Source organism: Octopus sinensis, linkage group LG4, assembly GCF_006345805.1.
Source record: "Octopus sinensis linkage group LG4, ASM634580v1, whole genome shotgun sequence".
Classification (NCBI taxonomy): Eukaryota; Metazoa; Mollusca; class Cephalopoda; order Octopoda; family Octopodidae; genus Octopus; species Octopus sinensis.
This window is the reverse complement of record NC_043000.1, coordinates 115,705,149-115,712,648: the sequence shown is the minus strand read 5'-3', so window position 1 is coordinate 115,712,648 and position 7,500 is coordinate 115,705,149. Positions and strand designations below refer to the sequence as shown.

Below are 7,500 nucleotides of genomic sequence, written 5' to 3'. Positions count from 1 at the left end.
ACATACATATACATATACATAGATAGATATACATACATACATACATACATATACATAGATAGATATACATACATACATACATATACATATACATAGATAGATATACATACATATATATATATATATATAATATATATATATATACATACATATACATATAAATATATATATGTGTGTGTATGTTTGTGTATGTGTGTATAAGTATATATAAGAGGGCGTTTGTGTGTGTTTATATAACTACATGTATGTGTTAAGTGTATGCGTATGTATACATACATAGATGTTATACATATATACATACATATATAATATATATATATATATATATATATATATATATATATATATATATACATGTATATATTTACATATATACTTTTATATATATATATAAGTATATATGAGATCGCGTTGTGTGTTTATATAAGTACATGTATGTGTTAAGTGTATGCGTATGTGTGTGTATACATACATAGATGTTATACATATATACATACATATATAATATATATATATATATATATATATATATATATATATATATATATATATATATATATATACATATATATATATATTTACATATATACTTTTATATATATATAAGTATATATGAGAGGGCGTTTGTGTGTTTATATAAGTACATGTATGTGTTATATGTATGCGTATATGTGTGTGAGTGTGTGTGTGTGTAACAAGAGGAAAGAGGTGTTGTGTAACGCATATGTATATGTATATTTTTTTATTCTTTTATTTGTTTGTCGTTTGACTGCGCCTATGTGTGAGTGTGTGTAAAAACGTGTATATATATATATATATATGTTAATAAAATAGAACATATGCATATATATAAACATATATGTACGTACCTACCTCTACATGTACATATACACGCATATATGTGTACAGGACACCAAAAAGACGTCGAACACATAGAGAGACGGAAAACATAGACACAAACCAAGGAACAAGACAAGCAAAAAAAGAGATACAGGACAATAAGCACAACGAAAAATCCCCTTCTTCAGTCGCTAAGGTTTCATCTACTAAACGTTTCGAAGGATAAAAGCGAGACGTATACTTCGAAGAAAACTTCCTTCCTGCGAAAAGCAAATCAATTAAAATTCTGAGATCTTTTCGCAGAGGGGTAAAAAAAAGCAAGACGGTAACGACAGTACAAACATATAAACAGTAAAAAATATATATATAAACAGTGGAAAAATAAATATATAACAGTGAGAGACAGGACAAGGAGAACAAGATAAGAAGGGCTGTTAACGCCAGACGAAAAAAGTATTGCAAACGCTGGATTAAAGTGGACGACGAGAGAGAAAAAATGTCGACCAGTAGCCTTAGAAGGCGGGCGAGAAAAGACAGGATAGCAGTTACGACGGAAGTATCGTCGCAGATGGACGACGGGAATGGGGGAGGAGGAGCAAGAGGAAGAGAGAGAAGAAGAAGGGGAATGGTGCGAGGAGACCATGAAGAATGGTGAAAGGGAGAGAGAGAATGAAGAATGAGAGAGAGAGGAAGAGACAAGTTAAGTGAGGGAAAAAAAACGAAAAAGGGAATGGGAGAGAAAGAAAGAAAGATGCAGAGTCGCGTGAGAGTTAATATCAAGGCTAACTTGATAAACAGAACAATCTTACTTAATAGGGTGCGTGCGTTTAGTCGTATAATATGTTAATAAAATAGAACATATATATATATATATAATATATAATATATATATATATATATATATATATATATATATATATATATATATATACATATGCATTTATAAACATTTCATGTATATACATAGATGTTGGGCTGTGTAATAAGACATTTTCTTCCGAACCACATGGATCCAGGTTCAGTCCCACTTTATGACATCTTGGATAAAAGTCTGAGCCGAGCAATGCCTTGTAAGTTAATTTGGTAGACGGTGTTGTGGTGAAATGTGTGTATCAGGTGAACGGGTGCATAAGGAATGTGTATGTCTTGGAAGTAAACAAATGAGTGAATCGATTCATAGTTAAAAATAATTTATTCACTGGACTTAATTTGTCATTGGTATACATAATTCTTCACTACATGCAAAATGTTGACAACCGCAACGAGTTGCTAGAAATAGAAACAGGGCGGCGAGCTGGCAGAATCGTTAGCACGCCGGGCGAAATGTGTAGCGGTATTTCGTCTGCCGCTACGTTCTGAGTTCAAATTCCACCGAGGTCGACTTTGCCTTTCATCCTTTCGGGGTCGATAAATTAAGTACCATTTAGGCACTGGAGTCGATATAATCGATTTAATCCGTTTGTCTGTCCTTGTTTGTCTTCTCTGTGTTTAGCCCCTTGTGGGTAGTAAAGAAATAGATATTTCGTCTGCCGTTACGTTCTGAGTTCAATTTCCGCCGAGGTTGACTTTGCCTTTCATCCTTTCGGGGTTGATGAATTAAGTACCAGTTACGCACTGGGGTCGATGTCATCGACTTAATCCCTTTGTCTGTCCTTGTTTGTCCCCTCTATGTTTAGCCCCTTGTGGGCAATAAAAAAATAAGAAATACGAAACAGGGTACATCTGTGGAAGTGATATGTCAGAAATGAATGTTTGTATGTGTGTGTGTGTGTGTGTGTGTGTGTGTGTGCGCGCGTAGTTCGTCGGAGACAGTAGTCTACCGTGGAACTTCGAACATTACTCTCGGTCTCTGCGGTCTGCCAGAACCTTCTGTCGTGTCGTAGACCTTTCTCGTTTGCCTGCTTGGCCTTTTTTCTTGTCTGTCCCTCTGTTGACCACCGTATTTATAATAATCATGGCAGCTAGAAGGACAGGCATACTGCAGAAGAATTTGTACCAAAATAGGTCAGCTCCTGTCCATTTGAACTTCGCCTGACATGGCTGAGGTTGTAGGTCAAAGGGAGATAATCAATCACTTTTTGATAGGACAAAGAAAATCTTTTTTCGTGCCTGTTGATCGTGGTGGTTTGGACGAACGAGAATTCTTAGATTCGGTTTCGAATCTAGGCTTGGAGAGGGAAGTGTTAATTTTTACAGCAGTAACTGTGTGGAAGCCCGTCTAATATATGCATGTAAGTGTGTGTGTATCTTTGTGTTTAGGTTTGACCACTATCAGCGCTTGACAACCGGTGTTTGTTTGATAACGTCCCCGTAACTTAGCAGTTCTGCAAAATATGCTAATAGAATAATTACCAGACATTGCCTCAATCAAAAGATAAAATATATATAATACATGGATTCACACATGTATCATAGATATACATGTGCATATGTAGACACACACGAACACATATACACATACATTCACATACACATACACACTCACACACTCACAAACGGATAGATAGATAGATAGATAGATAGATAGATAGATAGATAGATAGATAGATAGATAGATAGATAGATAGATAGATAGACAGATTACATCAGGGAAACAGAACGATGTGCTTCAGTGTGCGTGTGTGTCTATATGCGTAGTTGTGTTTGTGTATGTACATCTTCGGCTCACACACACACACACACAAACACAGTAGTCAGTATATATATATATATACATACGAAGTTGCTGCCTAAAGCGAGTAACCTGTTGTGTTAACTATGTCACGCGACAGACAATAATATAACAATACTTATACACTAAAACAGAACTAGCCGTCTGGCATTCAAGTGCTTATTACCTATTATCATTTATTTTGCAACCAAGAGTTCAGTTCTCGCAAAAGCTCAGTTGGTAGAGCGGAGGACTGTAGAGGTATAATAATATGTGACTGTCATCCTTAGGTCGGTGGTTCGAATCCGTCTCGCGAGATCGTTAATTATTTTTATAAAATCTTTTTTTGGCATACAGCATTCAAGCGCTTATTACCTATTATCATTTAGTTTGCAACCAACACTTCAGTTCTCGCGATAGCTCAGTTGGTAGAGCGGAGGACTGTAGAGGTATAATAATATGTAACTGTCATCCTTAGGTCGGTGGTTCGAATCCGTCTCGCGAGATCGTTAATTATTTTTGTACAATCTTTTTTTGGCATACAGCATTCAAGCGCTTATTACCTATTATCATTTAGTTTGCAACCAACACTTCAGTTCTCGCGATAGCTCAGTTGGTAGAGCGGAGGACTGTAGAGGTATAATAATATGTAACTGTCATCCTTAGGTCGGTGGTTCGAATCCGTCTCGCGAGATCGTTAATTATTTTTGTACAATCTTTTTTGGCATACAGCATTCAAGCGCTTATTACCTATTATCATTTAGTTTGCAACCAAAACTTCAGTTCTCGCGATAGCTCAGTTGGTAGAGCGGAGCACTGTAGAGGTATGTGACTGTCATCCTTAGGTCGGTGGTTCGAATCCGTCTCTCGAGTTCGTTAATTATTTTTATAAAATCTTTTTTTGGCATACAGCATTCAAGCGCTTATTACCTATTATCATTTAGTTTGCAACCAACACTTCAGTTCTCGCGATAGCTCAGTTGGTAGAGCGGAGGACTGTAGAGGTATAATAATATGTAACTGTCATCCTTAGGTCGGTGGTTCGAATCCGTCTCGCGAGATCGTTAATAATTTTTGTACAATCTTTTTTTGGCATACAGCATTCAAGCGCTTATTACCTATTATCATTTATTTTGCAACCAACACTTCAGTTCTCGCGATAGCTCAGTTGGTAGAGCGGAGGACTGTAGAGGTATAATAATATGTGACCGAGGTCGACTTTTCCTTTCATCCTTCCGGGGTCGATAAATTAAGTACCAGTTACGCACTGGGGTCGATGTAATCGACTTAATACCTATGTCTGTCCTTGTTTGTCCCCTCTATGTTTAGCCCATTGTGGGTTATAAAGAAATAGGTATAATAATATGTAACTGTCATCCTTAGGTCGGTGGTTCCAATCCGTCTCGAAAGATCGTTAATTATTTTTGTACAATCTTTTTTTGGCATACAGCATTCAGGCGCTTATTACTTATTATCATTTAGTTTGCAACCAACAATTCAGTTTCGCGATAGCTCAGTTGGTAGAGCGGAGGACTGTAGAGGTATAATAATATGTGACTGTCATCCTTAGGTCGGTGGTTCGAATCCGTCTCGCGAGATCGTTAATTATTTTTGTACAATCTTTTTTTGGCATACAGCATTCAAGCGCTTATTAACTATTATCATTTATTTTGCAACCAACATTTCAGTTCTCGCGATAGCTCAGTTGGTAGAGCGGGGGGACTGTAGAGGTATAATAATATGTAACTGTCATCCTTAGGTCGGTGGTTCGAATCCGTCTCGCGAGATCGTTAATTATTTTTGTACAATCTTTTTTTGGCATACAGCATTCAAGCGCTTATTACCTATTATCATTTAGTTTGCAACCAGCACTTCAGTTCTCGCGATAGCTCAGTTGGTAGAGCGGAGGACAGTAGATGTATAATAATATGTAACTGTCATCCTTAGGTCGGTGGTTCCAATCCGTCTCGCGAGATCGTTAATAATTTTTGTACAATCTTTTTTTGGCATACAGCATTCAAGCGCTTATTACCTATTATCATTTATTTTGCAACCAACACTTCAGTTCTCGCGATAGCTCAGTTGGTAGAGCGGAGGACTGTAGAGGTATAATAATATGTGACTGAGGTCGACTTTTCCTTTCATCCTTTCGGGGTCGATAAATTTAGTACCAGTTACGCACTGGGGTCGATGTAATCGACTTAATACCTATGTCTGTCCTTGTTTGTCCCCTCTATGTTTAGCCCCTTGTGGGTAATAAAGAAATAGGTATAATATTATGTGACTGTCATCCTTAGGTCGGTGGTTCGAATCCGTCTCGCGAGATCGTTAATTATTTTTGTACAATCTTTTTTTGGCATACAGCATTCAAGCGCTTATTACTTATTATCATTTAGTTTGCAACCAACATTCAGTTCTCGCGATAGCTCAGTTGGTAGAGCGGAGGACTGTAGAGGTATAATAATATGTAACTGTCATCCTTAGGTCGGTGGTTCGAATCCGTCTCGCGAGATCGTTAATTATTTTTGTACGATCTTTTTTTGGCATACAGCATTCAAGTGCTTATTACCTATTATCCTTTAGTTTGCAACCAACACTTCAGTTCTCGCGATAGCTCAGTTGGTAGAGCGGAGGACTGTAGAGGTATAATAATATGTGACTGTCATCCTTAGGTCGGTGGTTCGAATCCGTCTCTCGAGTTCGTTAATTATTTTTATACAATCTTTTTTTGGCATACAGCATTCAAGCGCTTATTACCTATTATCATTTAGTTTGCAACCAACACTTCAGTTCTCGCGATAGCTCAGTTGGTAGAGCGGAGGACTGTAGAGGTATAATAATATGTAACTGTCATCCTTAGGTCGGTGGTTCGAATCCGTCTCGCGAGATCGTTAATAATTTTTGTACAATCTTTTTTTGGCATACAGCATTCAAGCGCTTATTACCTATTATCATTTATTTTGCAACCAACACTTCAGTTCTCGCGATAGCTCAGTTGGTAGAGCGGAAGACTGTAGAGGTATAATAATATGTGACCGAGGTCGACTTTTCCTTTCATCCTTCCGGGGTCGATAAATTAAGTACCAGTTACGCACTGGGGTCGATGTAATCGACTTAATACCTATGTCTGTCCTTGTTTGTCCCCTCTATGTTTAGCCCATTGTGGGTTATAAAGAAATAGGTATAATAATATGTAACTCTCATCCTTAGGTCGGTGGTTCCAATCCGTCTCGAAAGATCGTTAATTATTTTTGTACAATCTTTTTTTGGCATACAGCATTCAGGCGCTTATTACTTATTATCATTTAGTTTGCAACCAACAATTCAGTTTCGCGATAGCTCAGTTGGTAGAGCGGAGGACTGTAGAGGTATAATAATATGTGACTGTCATCCTTAGGTCGGTGGTTCGAATCCGTCTCGCGAGATCGTTAATTATTTTTGTACAATCTTTTTTTGGCATACAGCATTCAAGCGCTTATTAACTATTATCATTTATTTTGCAACCAACATTTCAGTTCTCGCGATAGCTCAGTTGGTAGAGCGGAGGACTGTAGAGGTATAATAATATGTAACTGTCATCCTTAGGTCGGTGGTTCGAATCCGTCTCGCGAGATCGTTAATTATTTTTGTACAATCTTTTTTTGGCATACAGCATTCAAGCGCTTATTACCTATTATCATTTATTTTGCAACCAACACTTCAGTTCTCGCGATAGCTCAGTTGGTAGAGCGGAGGACTGTAGAGGTATAATAATATGTGACTGAGGTCGACTTTTCCTTTCATCCTTTCGGGGTCGATAAATTTAGTACCAGTTACGCACTGGGGTCGATGTAATCGACTTAATACCTATGTCTGTCCTTGTTTGTCCCCTCTATGTTTAGCCCCTTGTGGGTAATAAAGAAATAGGTATAATAATATGTGACTGTCATCCTTAGGTCGGTGGTTCGAATCCGTCTCGCGAGATCGTTAATTATTTTTGTACAATCTTTTTTTGGCATACAGCATTCAAG

The 7,500-nt window shown here is 37.4% G+C and overlaps 13 non-coding genes across 13 annotated transcripts; all 13 read left to right on the top strand.

The window, feature by feature from the left end:
* Positions 1-3,900: 3,900 nt before the first annotated feature.
* On the top strand, positions 3,901-3,996 carry Trnay-gua. Its single transcript has 2 exons — positions 3,901-3,937; positions 3,961-3,996. It is a non-coding gene; the product is annotated as a tRNA-Tyr (tRNA).
* Positions 3,997-4,088: 92 nt separating this feature from the next.
* On the top strand, positions 4,089-4,184 carry Trnay-gua. Its single transcript has 2 exons — positions 4,089-4,125; positions 4,149-4,184. It is a non-coding gene; the product is annotated as a tRNA-Tyr (tRNA).
* A 271-nt stretch (positions 4,185-4,455) lies between these two features.
* On the top strand, positions 4,456-4,551 carry Trnay-gua. Its single transcript has 2 exons — positions 4,456-4,492; positions 4,516-4,551. It is a non-coding gene; the product is annotated as a tRNA-Tyr (tRNA).
* Positions 4,552-4,992: 441 nt separating this feature from the next.
* On the top strand, positions 4,993-5,088 carry Trnay-gua. The gene is made up of 2 exons: positions 4,993-5,029; positions 5,053-5,088. It is a non-coding gene; the product is annotated as a tRNA-Tyr (tRNA).
* A 92-nt stretch (positions 5,089-5,180) lies between these two features.
* On the top strand, positions 5,181-5,277 carry Trnay-gua. The gene is made up of 2 exons: positions 5,181-5,218; positions 5,242-5,277. It is a non-coding gene; the product is annotated as a tRNA-Tyr (tRNA).
* A 92-nt stretch (positions 5,278-5,369) lies between these two features.
* On the top strand, positions 5,370-5,465 carry Trnay-gua. The gene is made up of 2 exons: positions 5,370-5,406; positions 5,430-5,465. It is a non-coding gene; the product is annotated as a tRNA-Tyr (tRNA).
* A 92-nt stretch (positions 5,466-5,557) lies between these two features.
* On the top strand, positions 5,558-5,815 carry Trnay-gua. The gene is made up of 2 exons: positions 5,558-5,594; positions 5,780-5,815. It is a non-coding gene; the product is annotated as a tRNA-Tyr (tRNA).
* A 91-nt stretch (positions 5,816-5,906) lies between these two features.
* Trnay-gua lies at positions 5,907-6,002 on the top strand. The gene is made up of 2 exons: positions 5,907-5,943; positions 5,967-6,002. It is a non-coding gene; the product is annotated as a tRNA-Tyr (tRNA).
* A 92-nt stretch (positions 6,003-6,094) lies between these two features.
* Positions 6,095-6,190, top strand: Trnay-gua. Its single transcript has 2 exons — positions 6,095-6,131; positions 6,155-6,190. It is a non-coding gene; the product is annotated as a tRNA-Tyr (tRNA).
* A 92-nt stretch (positions 6,191-6,282) lies between these two features.
* Trnay-gua lies at positions 6,283-6,378 on the top strand. Its single transcript has 2 exons — positions 6,283-6,319; positions 6,343-6,378. It is a non-coding gene; the product is annotated as a tRNA-Tyr (tRNA).
* A 441-nt stretch (positions 6,379-6,819) lies between these two features.
* Positions 6,820-6,915, top strand: Trnay-gua. The gene is made up of 2 exons: positions 6,820-6,856; positions 6,880-6,915. It is a non-coding gene; the product is annotated as a tRNA-Tyr (tRNA).
* Positions 6,916-7,007: 92 nt separating this feature from the next.
* On the top strand, positions 7,008-7,103 carry Trnay-gua. Its single transcript has 2 exons — positions 7,008-7,044; positions 7,068-7,103. It is a non-coding gene; the product is annotated as a tRNA-Tyr (tRNA).
* A 92-nt stretch (positions 7,104-7,195) lies between these two features.
* Trnay-gua lies at positions 7,196-7,453 on the top strand. Its single transcript has 2 exons — positions 7,196-7,232; positions 7,418-7,453. It is a non-coding gene; the product is annotated as a tRNA-Tyr (tRNA).
* Positions 7,454-7,500: the final 47 nt, after the last annotated feature.